Source organism: Polypterus senegalus, chromosome 16 (genome assembly GCF_016835505.1).
Source record: "Polypterus senegalus isolate Bchr_013 chromosome 16, ASM1683550v1, whole genome shotgun sequence".
Lineage (NCBI taxonomy): Eukaryota > Metazoa > Chordata > Cladistia > Polypteriformes > Polypteridae > Polypterus > Polypterus senegalus.
Genome location: NC_053169.1, coordinates 74,715,303 through 74,738,024, shown reverse-complemented (window position 1 = coordinate 74,738,024; position 22,722 = coordinate 74,715,303). Strand labels below are relative to the sequence as shown.

General features: G+C 35.5%; 1 protein-coding gene across 2 annotated transcripts in view; it reads right to left on the bottom strand.

The window, feature by feature from the left end:
- peli1b (pellino E3 ubiquitin protein ligase 1b) overlaps positions 1-19,347 on the bottom strand; it is a 177,537-nt gene extending 158,190 nt beyond the window's left edge. The window contains exons 1-2 of one of the 2 annotated variants that reach the window (XM_039739136.1): positions 19,020-19,347; positions 12,791-12,861 (exon numbers count right to left, since the gene is read on the bottom strand). The gene's annotated coding sequence lies outside the window, so the exon portion shown is untranslated. The remainder of the gene's footprint in view (positions 1-12,790; positions 12,862-19,019) is intronic. The other variant, XM_039739135.1, reaches the window with a different exon arrangement.
- Positions 19,348-22,722: the final 3,375 nt, after the last annotated feature.

Here is a 22,722-nt window from a genome sequence, read left to right as displayed (position 1 = left end):
TGTGAATTTGTTTTACTGCTCAATCACTTCTTGTGTTTGAATGTCTGAGCGTCTCTATTGTTCTCCAACTCCTCTGTTTTCTTTACACACCATATTTTAATGAACCCAATAAATCTGGCCATTTGTTTATCCAACCATCCATTACCCAACCCGCTACATTCTAACTACAGGGTCATGGGGGTCTGCTGGAGCCAATCCCAGCCAACACAGGGAGCAAGGCAGGAAACAAACCCCGAGCAGGGCGCCAGCCCACCACAGGCCATTTGTTTATTTGCTCACAATATTATATTTTCCTTCATAATTTGCAGCTGAACTATTCAAGCTGAATAGAACTACTCTTCTCAAAACTTAATCACAATTGTAATATTAAAATACAATTTTGTTAAACACGGATGCTAAAAGAGTAGCAAATTTCAAATAACACAACGAACTGAACATTTGCTCATTAGAGCTGTTCTTACAAGCTTCCTGCAGAGAAGGGATGAGGACAAAAATTGCAAGCTGGTGAGCCTGGGTAACAACCTGGAAGGCAAGCTATAATTCTGAGTACAGGAAAATTAATCATCAATTGTAAAACTATAATTAATGTACATTAACTGCGCAGTGCATTTTAACATGCCATTTATTATGGAAGCAAACAATGAATGCTTGTGAAAAAGTATGAAAAATGTACAAAAATGGGGAGCTTGTATCTAAAATGGATAGCTCATTCTCAATAACTACAGCCTTCAATTAAAAAAAAAATCAACAGCAACAGATGTGCATATTAAAAGGGCCATTAGCAGACATAGAAAATATCAGACTAATTTCAAATTACACAATGTTCAAGGGAACATCTCACAAATTCTGTACAGTTGCAATAGCCCCACATTTTATGCACATATGAATATAGTGGATATAATAAAATTAAAGTGAATTTTAAGAAATAAGAAAAAAAAAACAAAAAAAACACACACAACAACAATAGATGTGCAAGTCAAATTAGTTGCTTAAACAAATGACAAAAGCTGTACTGCAGTGTTGGCTTATATTGTTTAATTTGATTTGCGATGACCTATTTTATATTTTTATATTTTATATGTTTATTTTAATAAACCCATTACACCTCATAATAACTCTTATTTATCGTAGTTCATAATTCAACAAGCTGACTTTTTTCTTTTGAACACAGGGATGCTTTAGCAGAATTGCAGGGGGATGGGTGCATAAGAAAAAACTACTTAACAGGTTTTATTAATCAGGCCTTTTCTTACTGTCTTAATGTCTGTAATACTAGGGTGTTGTACCATGTTAGCCATTATGAATGTAGAGAAAAGACAAGCAAAATACTTTAAATCAAAATGTTGTTAGTCAGCTTCCAATTCACTGTGTGATCTTTACCTAGATGTAAAATTATAGAAGCACAAACAAATATGTAAATAATAACTAAGCCAAAGTGAACTTATCTAACAATAATAATAGAATCATAAGAAAAGTTAGCAGCTTTAAATAAAGTTTTGTGGAGTCTATAATTAAAAGTATGAGATGGATCAAAAATTCAAATACATACAGTATATGCAGTACTTACATATAGCAGGCATATCTGGCACTGCCTTGAATGCAATAATGTGCAGATGTGGTCACTGAATGCATTGCCCAAGAGTAAAAATGTTGTCTCCAAACTAAAACTTCAATGGCTAAATCCACAATGGGGAGCAACTATGCACACCAAGTTCCGACAATACCTACTGAGGCATTATTAAAGCACAAGTACAATTACTAAATAAATTTCCCTAAGGGGAAACATTTCAGAACAAAATATAAAGCCTATGTTATTCCCCTGTACATCTGGAGAATCTATGCAAAATGTGGTGAACATAGGTACAACAGGGTGGATCTGCATTCCAGACAAATACAACAACACATTCATACACACATACATATAAACAAATGCACACTTTATATACAGTGGGATGCAAAAGTTTGGGCAACCTTGTTAATAGTCATTATTTTCCTGTATAAATCGTTGGTTGTTATGATAAAAAATGTCAGTTAAATATATCATATAGGAGACACACACAGTGATATTTGAGAAGTGAAATGAAGTTTATTGGATTTACAGAAAGTGTGCAATAATTGTTCAAACAAAATCAGGCAAGTGCATAAATTTGGGCACCACAAAAAAAGAAATGAAATCAATATTTAGTAGATCCGCCTTTTGCAGAAATTACAGCCTCTAAACGCTTCCTGTAGGTTCCAATGAGAGTCTGGATTATGGTTGAAGGTATTTTGGACCATTCCTCATTACAAAACATCTCTAGTTCATTCAGGTTTGATGGCTTCCGAGCATGGACAGCTCTCTTTAACTCACACCACAGATTTTCAATTATATTCAGGTCTAGGGACGGAGATGGCCATTCCAGAACGTTGTACTTGTTCCTCTGCATGAATGCCTTAGTGGATTTTGAGCAGTGTTTCGGGTCGTTGTCTTGTTGAAAGATCCAGCCCTGGCGCAGGTTCAGCTTTGTCACTGATTCCTGGACATTGGTCTCCAGAATCTGCTGATACGGAGTGGAATCCATGCGTCCCTCAACTTTGACAAGATTCCCAGTCCCTGCACTGGCCACACAGCCCCACAGCATGATGGAACCACCACCATATTTTACTGTAGGTAGCAGGTGTTTTTCTTGGAATGCTGTGTTCTTTTTCCTCCATGCATAACGCCCCTTGTTATGCCCAAATAACTCAATTTTAGTTTCATCAGTCCACAGCACCTTATTCCAAAATGAAGCTGGCTTGTCCAAATGTGCTTGAGCATACCTCAAGCGGCTCTGTTTGTGCTGTGAGCGGAGAAAAGGCTTCCTCTGCATCACTCTCGATTTTGTTTGAACAATTATTGCACACTTTCTGTAAATATGATATATTTAACTGACATTTTTTATCGTAACAACCACCGATTTATACAGGAAAATAATGACTATTAACAAGGTTGCCCAAACTTTTGCATCCCACTGTACAGTGCATCCGGAAAGTATTCACAGCGCATCACTTTTTCCACATTTTATGTTACAGCCTTATTCCAAAATAGATTATATTCATTTTTTTCCTCAGAATTCTACACACAACACCCCATTAATGACAACGTGAAAAAAGTTTGAGGTTTTTGCAAATTTATTAAAAATAAAAAAATTGATAAAGCACATTTTGAAATAAGGCTGTAACATAACAAAATGTGGAAAAAGTGATGTGCTGTGAATACTTTCCGGATGCACTGTAGATATACAGTCCCCTCCACAATTATTGGCACCTCTGGTAAAGATGAGTAAACAAAAAGTTGAAAAGAGCAAAAACACTGAAAAGATTTCATTCAATTGTTAACTGCATTTTACTACCTATAATGTGGTACTTTATAGAGTAAAAGAATCAATGTTTTAAACCCACATTTACTTGATATTTTACAATAACAACACAAGCACTGGCTGCAGATCAGGGTGTTTTATGTATCTATTTGTATTTGTGAAACTAATGTAAAACACAAAATGACAATATAGAAAGCAGTTTCATAAAAAGAACCACTTCTGCTAGCGACCATAATCAGGTTTCAACCTAAATCTGACATTCCATTTACATGAGAGTAGCATATGATGAATGAAAAGCTGCAAATCTGACTCCGCAAGAAAAAAAAGACACAATAGATCTTATTAAATTATGAAGAAATTAAATGTACTCATATATAAAATTACAAAAACAATAGTCAGAAATAAATCAGAAGAACAATACACTAAATAAGGACTAGCTTTTGCTCATGACAGGAAAATACGGGCAAATCAATCAAACTAAAGTGAAAAAACAATAGGCAGAAAAACAAAAATCACACAATATAATTTACTTAAACTCTTAAAAAGCCTTTGATAAGGTTGAGTAGCACCAATGTCTCTGAACTTCCAAAATTGGATTTTGACTTAATTAATAGAAGGGAGACAAAAAAGTAAAGGCAAAAAGCAGAAAATTCCACTGAAGGGAAGGTCATCAGCGGAGTTCATCAGGTATCCATGCTGGCATGATTACTTGTTCTAATTTATATTACTTTCAATACAACAGCTACATAAATAAAATCATAAATATCCTCCGTCTATATTATGCATTTTGCACACACTAAGGACCTCACTTCAACCCCCAGATTGTATCCTGTCCATTTGTCTGCCAATCATGCAATAACAGCTGAATACATTTTCAATAAATTTTGCATGTAGGTTGGCTGCTGGTCCAACGTAAAATACAAACAATATAACAATACAAAAGTTTCACAGAATAGAGGGTTGTAATGGGGAGTAAGAAAAAAAGAGCTGGAATTTAGCATGGATAACAGATGAACCAACTTAAAATCAAGGCTACACAGCATTTAAAACTTCTTATCTGGAAAAAATTGTGCATGCATTTTACTGTTGATTCAATTTAAAATCTAGATTGAAGTCTTTCACATATTCCATCAAGAAATGATGTAGTAATCTTCGAGGCCCAAAAGCAATACCATATTATCATACCATAAAGGTTCAGTCGATGATAATGAAATTGGCATGTTGTGAATGTTTGGCCATACTTACACTGAAGACTACATTCCATGTCAGTTATTCACAAAAATCAGACATCACTCCAGAATGGCTATGTCTACTTTTATGAAATTTTACATTTACATTAATTGTTTATTCAATTTAAACTATAGGTTTAATGGAGTTTTAATTGAGGAGTTGAAATGGAAGGGCCAAGACCACAAAAACCACTAATTTCACCAGAACAGGTCAGTGGATGTTTATGAAATTTTGCATGTATGTATATTAAGTTGTGTTAACTGTAATAAAGTTTAAGTTTCAAAACGTTTCATCACAAAAATAGTTCAACAGCACAAAAATCAGTAGATTTGACCAGCTGACATTCCGTTTCAACAATTTCATTGCTCAAAAATACATTCAGTTTAATAATGTGGGTTAAAAATCTATTTATGAAACCATAGTAAGCCAAAAAATAGAAAGAAGCTTCATGATTCTAAACCAGCAAGGAGCTACCACAATTATGAAATTTACTCCTAGATAAAAGAGAAAATTCTTGATTCATGAGAGCAGAGAAATTGATAGTTATCAGAGAGGTTGTGTAGATGGCGGATGGAACAACAGCAGTGAAGTATAACTCTAAATGTATAAAATACTTCTACCTATTGTAAAGTAGACTACAAGCATTAAAAAAAAAAGATTGCATAATAAAAGAAAAGTATACTTAAAATAAAACCCACACACCTAAAAATGTACTACAAAAATGAATGTCAATTGAAATTTCAATGCAATATCAAAACTAATGAGAAATTCTGATTATACAGCACAGCATACAGATAACCACAGAGCTTCAATATCTGACTCATAATCTAATTTGAAACATGTCTTAATTTCACTTAAATAAATCACTTCTTGCCTAAGCATGTAATTGAAACATTAACTGGCAATTCAGTTGATCAAATGCCCTATTAGGCTGTCTGAGTGAATTTCTCTCCAAAGCCTTCTACAAATCTGACTCAAAGCTCTTCTCACAGTGAATATGCCTTACCAAAGCTGTGCTGTACAGTAACTTTGATGTTAGTTCCTGAGTCTGCTCTTTAGTCTTAATTTCGGATTAGTCCAGCAAATATCAAACAACTCCCTAAATTAACATTGAACCAGCAGTTTTTGTAATTGTATGTAACTGTAAATATAACTGTCAAACATATGTTTGACCCATGTAGTGAAACATTGGTTTGATTGTTTGTTTTTTTAAACAAAAAGCACATAGTTTTCTCATTTAAATCACTAGTTTGTTTTCACTTTCTTCAGTTTGAATCACAGCATCAAAAATGACCACACGAAGAAGGAAACTTCTAACATTCTGACACCAACCTGAAAGATAACATATGCATCAGTATGCATCACTGATATTGGTGTCCACTAATGGCAAGTGATGCATAAATAACTAGACAGAGTACAGCAAATACAGACAAGTGACCTCACGATCACTACAAAAAACTTACCCAGCTTGCCTTTTTAAATACTAAAAGAAGTAAGCAAGACATTTCAGGGCTGTGTCTGCTCATGCACAGACTATAGAACAGAGAAGCACAAATAAAGTAAAACTTAGTTTCACAAGTATTGTATTTCTAATAAAAGGACAATAGTCAATTCTAAAGCCCACAAAAGGTATAGTTTATCCATGGCACATAAGGTGCACACATGCTGACTGAGGAATCCAGTCCCTCAGAACTATTTACAAGCTCCTCATATCTTTTGCGAAATCCTTGTGGCCAGATGTGCTTTAGAGTTTTTCACATTCTGGAATGGTATAAAATGGAGATATAAAAATATAGGTATTTGCATCCTCATTCTTTGATTATGCAGTCTTTGTGCTGACACACCCTTTAAACCAAATTCATACATGAAGATTTTCATTTAATTTATTGGTGAGTTATTAGTTTACAACAATTTTTATGAAAATTTGGCTTAAACCAGCCATGTACACATTGTGCCAGACTCAAAATGCAAATGGCAAAAAGTCAAAGTAGGAACACTAAAAATTAAATGGTTTGCAGAATTAGGGTCAGTTTATTCATTATGCAAGTTCAAATGACTGCCATTTTTCAGGGAGCTCTCTTTGCATCTCAAGTTTTTTTCGAATCTGCACAGATCTATCTATACATATTATTGCTGTGTCATTTTTGGTACGTGCATTAAGTACCGACTCTTCACAGCAGCTACTGCTCTAACTGTAGTGACTATTGATCATGTAGATTTTTTTTGGCAGTGCATGGTTTTAAGCCCCGATTGCAATGTCCATTATTAGAATTTACTGTCACATCACCTGTTACCTTTAAACAGGCTGTAAATTGATGATGATCAACTACTTCAGACATTTTTCAACAAGACGACAATGAAGAAATATAGCATTCTCAAACCAACTTAATGCAATTCAGGGTTGCAAATTCTGAAGACCAGCAGGTCCTTTGTTTGTATTTTTCTCATAAGTCATTTTTTTGTATCAGCATTCGATGTCACTTCAATCACTTAATCTTTTGCAAGAGGTAAAGTTAATTAGTTCCAAAAACACTATGGCCAGTAACATCATGACACAGAAAAATGGCACACTTTTTAGATCATTCTAAATTGAGCCAACGTATACTGTTGTGGTGCTAATGAGACAGACAGAGACAAGGTAGAAGGAAGTGAGGAGGTGCTCTCGTTCTCTTGCACAGAGATGGTTAGGTGGGTTTCATTCATTTTAGTGTTGGCAAGAAACCTCTACAGACCTCAAGTTTTTTTTGCTTCCCTTTTCTGAAAATTCAAGATCTCAACAGAACAGTAACTAGCAAAGGGCATTTAGCAGTTCAAAGGATTTCATGCATTACGGTTATAAAAATTAAAGGAATGAAGAAAAGTCAATAATTCTCATATTTTATTAATGCAGACATCTGCAGGAAAAAAAGGAACTTTTTCAATTTGCTGATAATGGAATGTTGACCTACACTCTGTATCCACTGTACTTTAGACATGCATCAAAAAACTAGTTATGAAGTTCAAATAAGACTGTAGTCATGCCAAGGTTAATCTCTCTGTTTGATGATGCAGGAAAATCACTTTCACATTACCTTTCTATAAATGCATTCAGTTTAAACTACTTGGCTAAGATTGTAACAGAGGTGCAGCTGATCTCTATTCTGCTCCATGCTCTCAAAAATCTGCACCTGCTGCTTTCACAGAACAACCCTTCTTTCTGTTACAAGAAGAAACGAAAATAAGCAATTTCACAATTTCATACTTGCTCTGTATACTGGCTTGTAACCCTCTTATTACCAATCTAGCTTCTAAACCAAAATAGAAGAAAAAAAAGTAATCCATGTCAAGCCAGCAGGAGAAAACAGGACAACAGAAAAATGGGAAATATAATAAAAATGGTCAGGGAATACCACAGTAATTGCTTATAGTAAAGCCTGGAACCATGGCCGGTTGCCGTTTTGGCCGGTTAATTCGACACATACCTATTTTCATGTAGAAAAATATTTCTAAGGTATGTACTGTACCTCTTCGACGTTCCTGAAGAAACCATATCCACAAGGCTTCATCCATGATTTCGCACACAGGTTTTTTTTCCTCATACAACGACTGGACAGATTTTTATCAGACTCCATTTTCAAACAGAAATCCTCGATAGAACGCCTGTCTCTTCGACAGTCGTTTACCGTGCTTTTCCCAACACCAAGTTTGGCATAAATTTTCGCCACCGATTCACCATTACCCAACCGCTTTAGTGCCTTAAGACACATGTTCATTGAAACTACAATTCGTTTACGTTGGGTACTCATCATAAAGGGAAACAGTTCGATAAAAAATTAGAAATTACTCCACCCCCCCTTCTCCACTTTAAATTCTGAGAATGTTTGCTTCAGTCATACAAAAGTCACATTCTTTTATTTGTTCCACATACTCCGACGTACTCTTTTTAACTCCAAATTGCTGTTTTATTATCCCCTCCACTCGTACTTGCCTTATAACTTAAATGTAGCCTGGGTGCAAACAATAACGATTTGGCACTCCACCCAACTCCTAGAACAAAAAAAGAACTCGGCTATACTCGTCGCAAGCTAGCCAAATAGTTTCATGGAAAATTCATAAAGGAATATGTAAATGGAAATCACTCTGAGCATAGGAGCCCTTTTCACCTTCCAGGAAAGAAGGAAGTGCATACATATAATATAAACAAGAACTCAGGATTAAAAAAAAAATATATATATATATATATATATATATATATATATATATATATATATATAATTTTATTTTACCAGGCCGGTTAATCCGTCATCCGGTTAATGCGAGGCCAATTAAGAGAGATTGTACTATAGATACAACAGAAACTTGTAAATGTTTGACTAGTGTTAAGCAAGTAAAAATCAGAATCTACCTATTATAATAAATATCACATATACTGTACAGCTACATGAAAATAATAAACTAAAATAAAATTATGCTTGGGCATGTGTGCCGATAATAAAGGATAAGTTTGGTAGATTTCAAATCGGTTATTTCTTCACAATCATGGTATATATTAATTTGCCACATGAAATCGTGTTCTAAAGTGAAGCTTTTTATTTTTACTTTAAAAATAGCTCATCTGTTCTTACAGTTTACAATGGGGATAAAGGGAACCAGGGTCCAAACATGATAAAAAAGGCTTAAACGTACAAAATGTCAATTTTTTAAGGCAAGAATGTTATCTGGTATTAATCCACATCTTTAGATTGCACAAATGTTATAAAATGGTATGTCATCATCACTTTAGATAGGGAAAAAAAGCAGACTGCTGGCTCTGTACCTCATCTAGACAACTGTCTCTTCCTCCTCAGCACTGTGTGAAAGGCAAGAAACTGGCATCTGTCCATTACAAGAACAACTGATACACATACACCCATGCACAATCCCATTCATGCTAATCTGGAATCACTATTTCAAACCTCTTCATGGCTTTGTATATGTGTTAAAGAGAGAACACTACACTAAGTCTGGAAGAATGTGGCAACTCCATGCAGACAACAACCAAGCACACGATTCCATCTATACCACTCTATACAAGAGGTACTCATCTACTATTCAGTTTACTAGTACACACCATTACCATTGTTATTATTCTATGGTTCTAAATTTCAGAGATTCAAAGAGGCAGCAAAGCAACCTCAAAACATCACTGAGCTTCCATTATGTTTCATGGTAGGGTGTTCTTTTCTTTGAAAGCCTTTTTTTTTTTTTTAAACTATGAGCGCTGACTTCTTTTAATTTATCAAAAAACGTTTGTTTTGTTTCATCCCTCCAAAGGACATTCTCTCAGAGGGACTGTGGCTTGTCAACATGTATTGTTACAAACTCTATAGTGAGTTTATGTTTCTCTCTTAAATGTGGAATCTTCCCAGGTCTTCTATCATATAGCTTGCTTCCAACCACACAATGAAGGATAGTGCAACCTGAAACTGCTGTACCTTGAGCTAAAAGGGCAGCTTGGACTGGTTTTACAGTTTTCATTGGCTCTTTCTCCATAGTTTGTACAGCCTCTCTCTTCAATCATGTGCCAAGTTTCCTCATGCTGTCACATCCAGGGATTTCAATTGTAGTGGTGTAGTCCTTAAACTTCATGATAAAACTGGTGGCTGTGCTCATAGGAACATCAGGCTCTTTGGAGATGGCCTTTTTGCTTTTATATTGACCATACTGTGCTGTTAATGCTTTTTCTGCTTTCTCAGATACTGCTTTTCCTGCTCTTTCCCCATGTTTAATTTGATGCTTAGAAGTCGCACAACTGATCAACTTCTTGTCTGCATTTAAACTTGCTGAATGAGTAGTTTCAAGATTGAAGACACCTGTGATAACCATTAAAGGCATTAGTCTGCTTGAAGGATCATGAAAAGCCAATTACTCCTTCGCTTCTAAAATGTTCCAATAATTTTGTCCCAGCCATTTTAGAACAACGTTGTAGAATAAGCAAGAAATAAGGTCTCTTTAACGCTATTTTGTATTGTTCCACAGCAAACCAAAGCAATGCGTGTATAGATGACAAAAGAGCTTTTAAAATTTAAACACTTTTCAGAAAGACTGGTGATTATTTAAATAAAATACAATAATAATATTTTCTACAGCAATTGCATGCTTCTAAACAAACAGTGGATTTTTAGCAGATATGTAAATAAACTAGGTCGGGAATATAAACATCTTTATTTAAAAGAATTGTTTAACTGAAAATGTCTATTAAAATTGCGAATTTCTGGTCATGATCTGAAATTTTCTACCAGAGATAACAGCACTCATTCATCACATTTTGCACAATCTTAGCACAAAGCCTGTGTGCTGATATAGAGTTTTACTGCCTTGGATATTAGTGTGTTATTATTATGCATAAATACGTTTTTCTTTTTTGTGGGGGTTGCAGAAAATTACAACAATGAATTAGAGCAGCCTGCATTGGTGAAATGTAGTGATTAAAATGGCTTAAAAAAAAAAAAAAAGAGCATGAATATAAAGAATACATAGGCACCATCAATGCCATCTGGATAAGCCAATACTGTTTTTATTTAATTGAATACCATTGTTCCAAGTGACAGGTGGATAGTTTTTCCCCAGAGCAACATTTTATTGTCACAACTAACTCCAGAAACAGGTAGATGCTGTACCACTAGGCAAGAGTATAAAATAAAAAAAAGTTACACATAGGACAGATATTAAATTTGAAGCCAAACATTCACATCTGCAGTTTGGACTTATTTTAGTTTCCATTCAAATGATAAAGAAGAGCCTGAAAACTTAGAAGTGACTATCTTCCACGCTGCTTCAAAAATGAAGTGAATAAAGAGTCACATAAGAGCAATCTGTACACACACTTAAAACACAAATTGCTGCAGTGCCTTGCTCTGTGTATGTTCTCTACTTCTTTGCTATCAGCCTCAACATCCACATCCAGATGCCTTAGGCTTTTCTAATATGATTGTACTTATAACTCATTTTTATAAGCAGTTACAACATGTACCATATTCTTTGTATGTTATTGTATAGGTTATAACTTGCTCTGAAGTGTTTGTTTAAAAAATAAACACCTTTTTAAATATATATAAGTACCTTACAGTTCTGAACAGAAAATCTACTGTTACTGTTGAAGCAATGTGATGTTTAAGATAAAAAATGCACTGACTACTAAAGTAAAAACACATTTACATCAATTAATAAACTGAAAAACACAACAGCACCTTAACCTACACCACAAACACCAACAGAAAATATCTGTTTACCACCTGAATTTTTTTTTTATTAGTTATTCCAATAAGATAAAGACCCAAAAGACACTCCTCCTGTGTGGCAGGGCTCTGAGTGACTAAAAAAGTTAAAGAGCAACAACAGAAAAAATGAAAATACAACTGAAGAGCTGAGGGCAGCACACAAATATGCAAGCAGGTCAGATACTTTCAAGTGGGTGGAGGAAATCCTGAAAAGTTATTCAAGTCACTACACTTGTACTGCAAAGCTGCCTAAAATTTTCCATTTAAAACCTTTTCAGAAATTATGGTTCTTACTCATATAGTAACCGCCTCTAATCCTTTTCGTAAAATGTAATACTGAAGTTAAAAAGCAGCATATAGTCCCATTATTTAAGGTTATTTTTAAGAGATTTTTTTAATGAGAAGTCAAGCAAAATGACTCCTTTTATTAGCTAACTAAAAAGTATAATTTTGCTTGACTTCTCATTACATCCATAATGACTAACACAGTACAACACCCTGGTAACTACAGGTGTTTTAAGAAAAGCAACCACTTCCTTAGGTTGATTTAAAAATCTCAGCAAAGGTAGTTTCTTCAAACAGCAATACAATTAAGTGAAGTACTGTGATTGTGTACAGCACACACAGTATCATATTTATGATTATCAAACAGTAATATATAAGCTGAATAAATTTTTATAATACAAGTATTTTTATGCTATATAGCTCTGTTCTGTTTCAGACTATCCAGAACTGGGCCACGGGTCATTGAAACACTCATGATCAACAGTCCTAAATAAGACGCCACTTCAGTCCATATTTACTTATTATGTGAATTTCCCCTTGGGATTAATAAAGTATCTATCTATCTACTGGATATAAAGAACAAACTCAACTTCCTCCTCTACCGTAAAACCAAATATGTAACTATATTTTTAAAAATATTCTGACAAACATATAAAACATGCAAATTTGAATTTATAAAAACTACAAACAGAAGCATACCTATACATAAATATGCAGTGTGCAATTTACCAATCTTAATGAACATCATATGCTGCACCTTTGATCTCAACCTGCAAAAAAAAATAAAATAAACTAACATTACTATTTCTAAAACTCAGTTAAATTTCTTGTATATTTTGCATAATGGGTTTTATACAAAGGTTATGCCAGCATCCCCAAAAAGAAGCAAAGACAACACCCAAGGCAACATAGTCTGGACAGAAGACAGTATGAGGACCTGGCTGAACCTGAAAGCATGACTGTATTATCCAAGATATCCTAGGCACCATAAAGAGCAAAACTGAGATGAAAGGAGGCTCAGGCAAAACACCTTAACTGTGTCGAAAGTAGAGTCTATGAAAGCCTGTATTTGAACCAGCAAATGAAAGGAAAACAGAAACCAGATCTTATGGAAACAAGTTACATTTTTTCCACTGAGAGTGCAAGGAAAACCCTTCATGCTCACTGCATGATCTATTTTAGTGTACTAATACATTCTGGAGTTTTTTTCACATTTAAATTGATTCAATTTAGCTATTTTTCTCAGCTGTTGTGTAACTTCTTTATACAGATGCTCTTATCGTAAAAATCACAATTTATTGACAAAAGTAAAACTGCAAACAAACTTAGAAAGCCCTGTGGACTTTCCAATGTAAGCTTCAATATCTACTCATCTTATTATGTCATATTATCAACACATTGTAACTTAAGTAATTATTTGTAATTTCTAAATGAAATATTCACAAATGTTTACAATTGTGAAAGACTTCAATATTCTGCAGCTTCTATAAGCTTAGAGGAATGCCTCTGCCTTTGGATAACAGGAAACCCAAAGAAGAAGTTGACAATCTTGAACTATTTCTTTTATTTAATTTTCTAATCTATTGTAATCTGCCAACTAAGAATGTAGAACCTGGTGTCTCACCCATAGGAAAAAATTAGTGATTAAGATTTACACATTCCAAAACAAGATTTTCAAAATCTGCCTGGGAAATCTTTTGACATAAAAGAGAAAACAAATTTATATATATTTGGCAGAAGCACATAAGACATAGGGTTAGCAGAACCCCAGACAATTTCCATTTGGAAATTCATGAAAGATGCTTTCTTCATCGATATTTTACATCTCTATATACAGTACATAAGATAATAAGAGAAGTATTTTCAATTGTTTTTACAAAGATTTTCTCTCTCCCTCTCTGTGGTTATAGCTTTTTTTGTTAAGTTTGAAGAAACCATTAACCTTAAATACAGAAGCCTATGCCCCTACAGAATCACAAATGACACCACCCATTACCAAAGTCAGTTAAAACTAACAAGGCATTATAACATTAACAAATGCAAAAGCAGCCTCCACTGTTTGGCCTCAAAATTCAGCAAATTTCCAAGTGTCAAAATAAAGAATCATCTTCTTTCCATACTTTCTTTTGTAGGTCATAGTCAATGACAGCTGGAAGCTTAAATAAAGAAGGCAGCCATACCTGGGCAGGATAGCAGACTATTACATGTCTGTTTCTAAATGTGGTGACACATATATTTACACTTTGGCAATTTCGAGATAGCAACCAAACATTTCATGAGGAAGTAGAGCTGCGTGGTGTACCAGTACTAGAAAAGTACCTAAAAAAGCTACAATTTAAAACAGTACAGTATAAGCATTTTGGGAGACTGACTGGTTACCAGAAGTAAATGTCAGCTTTTCTCTTTTTCTACCCCAGAACCCGATACTTGGTATTGAATTTGTGGAAAATTTGAGGGAGGCGGTGGAGGTCCAAATACTGGTATCAATAGCAAAGTCAAAATTATAGTACTGATTCAACACCATGTAGTTTGTAATGATTGCAGAGAAAAACTTTTAATTTCATGTTTTTATTTAGACCAGACACAACATTTCTGAAAGATTTTTGCCCTAGTGTGAAAAGGCCTCCTTTTTTTGGACTTCTTTCTTTTTACAATAATAATATTTTAGCAAAAAATACATGTGCTTTGCACATAGTGTACATACAACTATATAACAAGACAGATGGATTATGTAACACAAGCAATGTGAGATTTTTTTCATGGGAACTTTTAATTTTGTTTGCTGAAGTCCAGTGTTCCACTCTCCAAAAAACGTGGTTAAAATTTTTCTTGAATTGATTGCAGTTATTTACTTTGAAGTGGATAATTTCTGTAATTACAATATGTATACTTAAAACTAACAGGTCAGTAACAGCAGTGACCTATATCAAGTTAGAATCAAAATAGTAAACTAATCTGTAATTGAATTTGCAAAGAATATGTCTTTGCTTTAAGACAAACAAGTCTGCAATTTCGCCAATTCTTTTAAATGGGAGATTTTAAAATTTCAAAAGTTTGAACAGTGTGCTTCAGTTTACGAAAACTGAACTGTCCTACGGATCCACGCTGTTTCAATACTGATAGACACCCAGATAGACAAACAGACCTTGCAACTGCAATAGGTGCTTTTTGCATTATATGCAAACACACCAAAAAATGAACACTCTAGCACCCTTAAGGATTACAGACTTGCAGCCGAAAGTGTAAATCACAAATCATTTTGGAACTCTGGTTCTGAAGCAGCTGAAACTCCTGGTTATTAACTACCTCCAGACCACCAAGACTTCCCACATTTTTCACCTACAAAAGTAGACAATGGCCTTATCTTTATGCTCCACAGAGTGTACTCCGACCTGGAAACGTCTGGCACTATATCAGAATCGTGGCCATTGATTTCTGCATGGCATCTAAACACTGTCCTGCCACATGGATTATCCAGCAGTAAACATTTTGTGAGGCACAAGGTATGTGTGTCAGACATGGCGGGCAGTGTGGGCACAGATCCGGAGGAACCCAAAAGAACCTGCCAGTCTCCATTTTTTTCACCTGCTATTCAAGCAATCGTATATAGAACCCCCAATGCATTCTTTCTACAACTGTTCTCAGGCAACTCCTCCACTGTAGGCTGCTTCTACAACAGACAACGAAAAGGTATACAGAAAGGGCGTGTAGGACTTTGCTTACGGCCCAGGAAAACCTCCTGCAACTTAACCTTACCAAAGACAAAGGAACTTTTGTAGTAACCTCAAGATGATTTATAATCATGAGAAAAGAAATAATGCAGTGTCTATACATTATTATGGATCAATCTCAGCAGCAGATATGCTTACATGGATAATATAGACCTACATACGGATAAAAGAAAGCTTTAGACAGGACAGCCTTCAGTTTAGCTCAGGTTCAATCTCCAACAATTTAACCACAGTGCAAAGGTTTAGTCTAAGTATGTCTGTCCACCCTGGTTCAGAATGGCACATCAGGCTGGGAGAATTGCTGAATTACACCCCTGTGATGAAAACTTCACCACAAAACCAAAAGTGATAAACAGTATGAAATTAAGATATAAAAATGAAAATTAACCTAAAGCCTACACTGACTTTTCTCTTCACAAAAAGTTTTTCACTACATACAACTTTTAACTGTGCAGATCCTGACATAAGAAATTAAAAAGCGGCAATTAAAACAACAATATTCTATATGTGTGTTAATTAATGGGCATATGATTATTTCTACAAAATGGATTTCAACAAAAAGATCTTCCATCCTCATTTTTATGCACAAGGCAAAGGATGCCCTGACATGGAGAATATAGAACTGGAGTCTTCTAAAAATGAAAAATCCAACAGTCTTGATGGTTAGCGAGAGAGAGAGAGAGAGGTGTTAGGAGCATGCGCTGATACAGCATGTTGCTGCACCCACCACATGACAAATCACCTCAGGATCCCAGATTAGGACACAATTGCAACCTTGTTGGTTAGGGTATAGGTCAATTAAGCAAAAACATACAGAAAAAGGTATAATATCAAAAATCTTTTTTTTTTTCCTTCATGATTAACATTCCAAACATAATCCATGAAGACATCTTTGAGAAAAATTTGGCTACTATAAAATCCTCTAACAAAGACTGAGAGTAGCTGCCTAGGCTTGCTGTTTCTGACACTTATAAAGGAATGAAACTCAGTTACTAATTTTTTTTATCATTTCCAAGATTGTCATCATATTTAGTTACAACACAGATGCCTCAAAAGATGTGATCACACATCTAAAAAAGCCAACTGAGTCACTGCCTAGTATTTACAGTACCAACAGGAAAACTACTCAGAGCCATCTGCATATTAAACAATGGTCGTGGATAGGCCCCTTATTGTCTAAAACAGAACAGGCCAGTCAATGAGTTTGAGGACACCATGAAGGACCTGAGGTATCAAACAGACTCCCTTTCTTCACTGGGTCACACTACCCTTTGTTTGAAGCTCTACAGACTACTATATAACAAGAAGTTGCCCTGTTATTTCTTAAATACAATAAAAGCACAAAAAGGAGCCCCTTCTAGTTTGGCTTCATGATTTAGAGAAGATGGGTTAAACTGCTTTGACTCTTGTCTTAAATAATTTGATACACCTCTAAATTTAGCAAATTAGTTAAGAACTCTAATTATATCCATGCATCCCCAACCATTAACATAAGCATTTCCAACTGTGACCTTCCTGACCTCCGAAATGCCTCTACTCCCACTGTAACCAGTAAGAATTGAAGGGTATTCCTACATTATAGACAGCTGTATGTTGTTAGCAAATACGCAGCTATATTTTACTCCCATACTAAGTTTCCTTCTTGGAGAAAAGTAAAAGAACATCAAATTTCATGAAAGATATGGCAAACTTTACTAAAAAAAATATAACAAACACAAATATGGTAATAGTCCAGGAAATGTTTCAACTATGACCATTTCTGGAATGGAAACACTGCAGAGGTTTATCCCAGTTATTTATATCTGGAATGTAAATTACCAACAATGAAAATAAATAAATAAATAAATGTGCAACTATGGCAATTTTAATACTGTAACAAAGCCAGAGCAATGTTGTCATAACTTAAAAATGCTGCATTCATTTTTCCAGCACATGCAGACTTCTCACTTAAACTCTACCGAATGACAGCATTGGGTGGGCAACCAAAACAGGAATGAGATGGACCAGGAACAAAAGATGCTCCAGTGGGATTCATGCAAATAAGATCAAGCACAGAACAATAAACCCCCACAGCCAGCAAGAGGATACACAACACAAAGCCTCTGTCTCATTTATTGTTTGGGGCTTGCTGGCACCTCAGAGTTTCATGGACCAAGAGACTGGGGGGTGGCATCAAAAGCCACTGATATGACACAGTGACTGGGAAAGCATACTGTATGGCAGCCAGGACACAATAAAAAGGAAGATAATCAAAACAAATAGATTTAGGAGTAGAAAGGGGGATAAAGGTTTATGCATTACAGTATCTTGTTTTACAAAGTACTAAGTACACAACCAGGAATGTGTGCATAACAAAGGGATATATTTAGTTAAAACACACACACACACATCATGTTGGAGTGGCAGTTTCACATGAGGCTGCAAAATAAGGCTATCGCTTTAATCTTGTTTCAACCTTTTTGTCCACTTCCTATCTTTGTCAATTGACCCCTGGTTTTGGCATTGTGCTACCGCTGTTGATGTTTTCACCCACCACCATTGTGTTAAGAAGAAAGAACACAACTAGTATACTGTACGTTTCCAACGCAAAGCGAATTAGTACAATCATCCATCCATTATCCAACCCGCTATATCAAAAATGCTTTATTCTACAAAACGATAAACTGGTAAATTAAGAGCGAGTACGATCAGCAACGTGTGGTGTCTTACAGAGTAGTATCGAACCTGATTCCCTAATAAACATGAACCGGTCTATCACCTTTAATTTTGGTGCTCCTGGAATTTCTCCTTTCACGACTTTATTCTACAAAAATGACACAGGGTTAAATACGATCGTGTCCGACTAGGAACGTGCGTGTATTTGCTGAAAAGTATCGCATCTCACTCCCTGATACACAACCACGCAATGATCATCACCGATCTCGATTCTCGTGTAGTTCATTTTTACACAACATGATATATGCTCACATATAAATACACACATATTAAATCACGGTTGACTCAAAATTCCCAATTATTTCTCTCAGGTACAAAATGCGGATGGAGCGCCAAAAGAACCACACCGGGCAGGAAACGCCAGCAATAAAAATAAACACTGCAGGCTTTGGACGTACGTTAAGAGGAAAATAGTTCAAGACAAAGGGAACGACAAGCAGCGCTGTCTTCAGCGCCGCGTGGTAAGTATGTCGTATACTCACAGCGTCAGTGTCGTGACAGTCCCTCGACTGGATGCTGCTGCTGGAACCGGTGGTGTCTATCCGAGTCGCCCAAGAGCCGTAAAAGCGCACCTACACTCCACTTCGTCGCTGGCAGAACAGCGAGTCAGGCACCCAGTCCGTATCCGAGGAAAGCGTAAGGAGACTACAAAAAATCCAGAGTGTAACACTATTTCTTAAAGGGAATCGTCCTGCTTTAACTTTTTTCTTCTCTGTTAAACAGTTGTAAATCCATTAAGCAATCATCGCTGAAAGTAATCGGATCTCACCATCTCCAACGTCTGCTCTGTTTTTAGAATGTACAAAAATACCATCAGGAGCTCCGAAGCCTTCGAAGTGCGGTGTATTATGGGCCTTGTAGTAACTCTAACGTTTTCCGGTCACACGTTTCAACAAGTTTCAACAAAAAAGGGCGGAGCAAAAAAAAAAAAAAGGTTCGCCTACATTTACAATGATGCCATGCAGGCAAGCCCGACAAATCGCTTCAGATGGTTAGTTATCGATTCCATCGAGTGAGTAACAGTTAAGATTTTTTTTAAATATATGTATCATATTTGCCAAAAGACAATATAAAGATTATTTTTGCTTGAGCAATAGGAATGTTGAAAATTTTATAAGCAAATAACACAGCATTAAGAATTACAGATAAAACAAGATGAACCAGTGATACACTTTGATTAGCAACTGAGTCTTATTATTTTGTTTGGCATCCATCGACGACGAAACTGTGTATGGTACATTTAAGAAATACTTATACGTTTTTTTATCTGTCTTAACATGCTGTCTTGTTATTTTTTCTGTATTGCTGTGTTATAGTACATTCATTCTAATATTCTATTGGACAAGTTAAGATATATAATTTTCTGTTAAATATGCCTCGTTAATTATTAATTACCTGTAATTAGCCATCCATTTGCAAACTTGTTTAAAATTATTGTTCTTCATAAATAAGGTTGCTTTCATTTTTAGACTTTGTTTTTAATTTGTTTTAAACTATTTGTTGCATTACCTGCAGGTCTTTTTGAATGTGTAGATTTATTAAATTATGTTAGAACATTCTGGCATTCTTATTTCTTAATCACCAGAAAAAAATTAACTACTCAGGAAAATTCAGCAATTCGTCATTTTGTAGACCGAGACATCATATGGCAAAAAGCAATATGTTTGTGCCATCCCACACTGGGGTTTCTTTCTTGCTTGTACACACACATTACTTTTGGTTAGACTTTCAGATTAATGTGGGCATGTTGTATGCCAGTATGAATATGCAAAAGCTGTTACTGTTTAGTGTTTAGGTCACTCCAAAAAATGGCAGAGTAAAATTACAAATTATTACAAAACAAATAACAGATATACTAATAGTTCAGTATATTGATGTGGGCTTGAGTTAGTGTGATAATGAGCTTGAAAGTCAGGCCCCGAACTAACATTTTAGAACTCTGATGACGTTAGTTTCCTGGTTGGTTTCTCCCTGATGGACCCAAGCTATGGAATGTAAGCCTTGAATTTCTTCATAGAATCAACCAGACTTTTAAATGTTGTTACCCCGAATCTGTAGATAATTTGGCAAAATGCCTGTGACTTCACTGACCGGAGATTGAGGGGCGGACTCCTCACTCCTCCAGAACACACCACCCTTCTATTTTTTCTCTAAACAAATTAATCCAATTCAGTGTTATGGGGAGTGGATGTTAATCATAGTTGTATTGGGATCAAGGTAAGAACCAAACCTAAATGAGATCCATCACAGGAGTACATTAATGCACACACCCAAACTTAATCATTTAGAGACAATTTAGAGTCACTGGTTTGATTAGGTAACACATTTGTGGTTTCTCCATTTCTTCCATGTCACAAGTACCGGAGAAGTGCTTCTTTTTACCTTCTATAGTAAGTACTTTTAATATTTCATGAAATTAAGTTGATTGTGGTGCCAGACAGTGGGAATGTACTGCATGTTAGTTGAACATGCAAATGACAATGTCACTGTACTCTGTACATGTAACAACACTACTATTGCTGTTACTATTACTGTATCTTTCAGAATTCAGAAAAAAAAGCTGGCATACTGACGGCAGAGAATCTGTGAACTCCATACAAGCAGTGATTGTCAAGGGATTCATTGCCCTGTAACTGTTAGACTACCCACTGTGCCACTGTAAACAACCCAGAGAAACTATATAATTTACTAGGGCACCTTATACTCTCAGGCCCAATATTTGATGTTTATACCATTCGCCACTGTCTTCCATGTTGGATCTCAAACTCCTGTTTTGGGCAAAAATAAAGATTTTTTGAATAGTGTAATCATTCAGCGATACATTCCACAAATAGGGACAATAGTGAAAGGGTACCATTATTAAGGTTGCCAGAAAATAATTGAAGGTTTGAGCTACTCTGTCCTTAGTTGTAACATGTTACTTACTCTACAACTTGTTTAATTATCATATGTGATACTTAAGGTGTCCTTATACAGTAACTCCATAACATACTATAATGTTGTAAATTGGATTTGCAGAACTAAATTTAACACAGTGTACAGAACACTCTATTTAAAAATGGTTTAAGGACTGCTTGGTGTCATTCAGAAAAAAAGTCAATGTGAGCCTAGAATAATGTCTGTTTTTATGTAAATTGTTCCTTAATTAGTGATATAGTGGTTAGTACTCCTGTCTCACAGCTCCACGGTCCTGGAGTAAAATCCTAACCCAGTCTTTTTCTTAATGTTGACAGACAAAGGTACAAATAACTTATTCTGTCCCTTTGGCTTGAATGTTTTAAGTGGAAATGGTCTGTTGTTTAGAACGTTTGTATTTATTATATACTGCATGAGAGCATGTTTTCTTGTCCATTGGTGTGTTTTTTGATGCAGTGTCCTGGTTTTCCTATAAAAGAACTTCTGGCAATCCAAATTTCTTACTTACGACAATAAAAATAGACTTGGATTAAATTAGGTCACAAAGGTAAGCACCACTGCTTTCTAGACACAAGGAACTGTAATCAAAATCCCAGCTGTTCTTGTACAATGATCATTTTCTCTCTGTGTTTCATGTAGGTTTTCTCCTGTTCCCTTCCACATCCCAAAGACATATTGGGTTGATTTTTGGCTCTAAATTATCTCCATATGAGTGAATTTGCATATGTCCTATAAAGGACTGGTACCCTGTCCTGGCCTCTTTCCTTCTTTGTGCTTAGTGCTGTGAAAACAGGCTCCCTTCAGAACTTTGTATCAAAATAAGTAGACTCAGAAACTGAATGAATGAATGGAATTGAACAGAACTGAAAGATGTGCATGAAATTTTTTAACCTTGGTAGACACCCTTTGGAGTAATGCTGGCGTCATTGAAACAACATCCCCCCACCCAATGACCAAGGGCCTGTGACTGCCACAGAGGTAACAGGGGACAGGTGAGGGGTTTGTGTTAAGTTCACACACGTACAATGGAGGCACCAAGAATAAATACTTCAGGCTTATTTGATTGTGGGAAGTCCACCGTCTTGAACCCCCCCAATGAAAGACTCTTTAGAAGCCAGTGATAAATATTTAGTTGCCTGCAACAATAAAACAGACATGCACCTTTAGAAGGCAAGTAATTTAGAATCATTACATCAGAAATCCCTAGATCACAAAAATGCAGAAAGAGGATTTAAAATAAACAACTCTGTATTATTATTTTGAACCTTG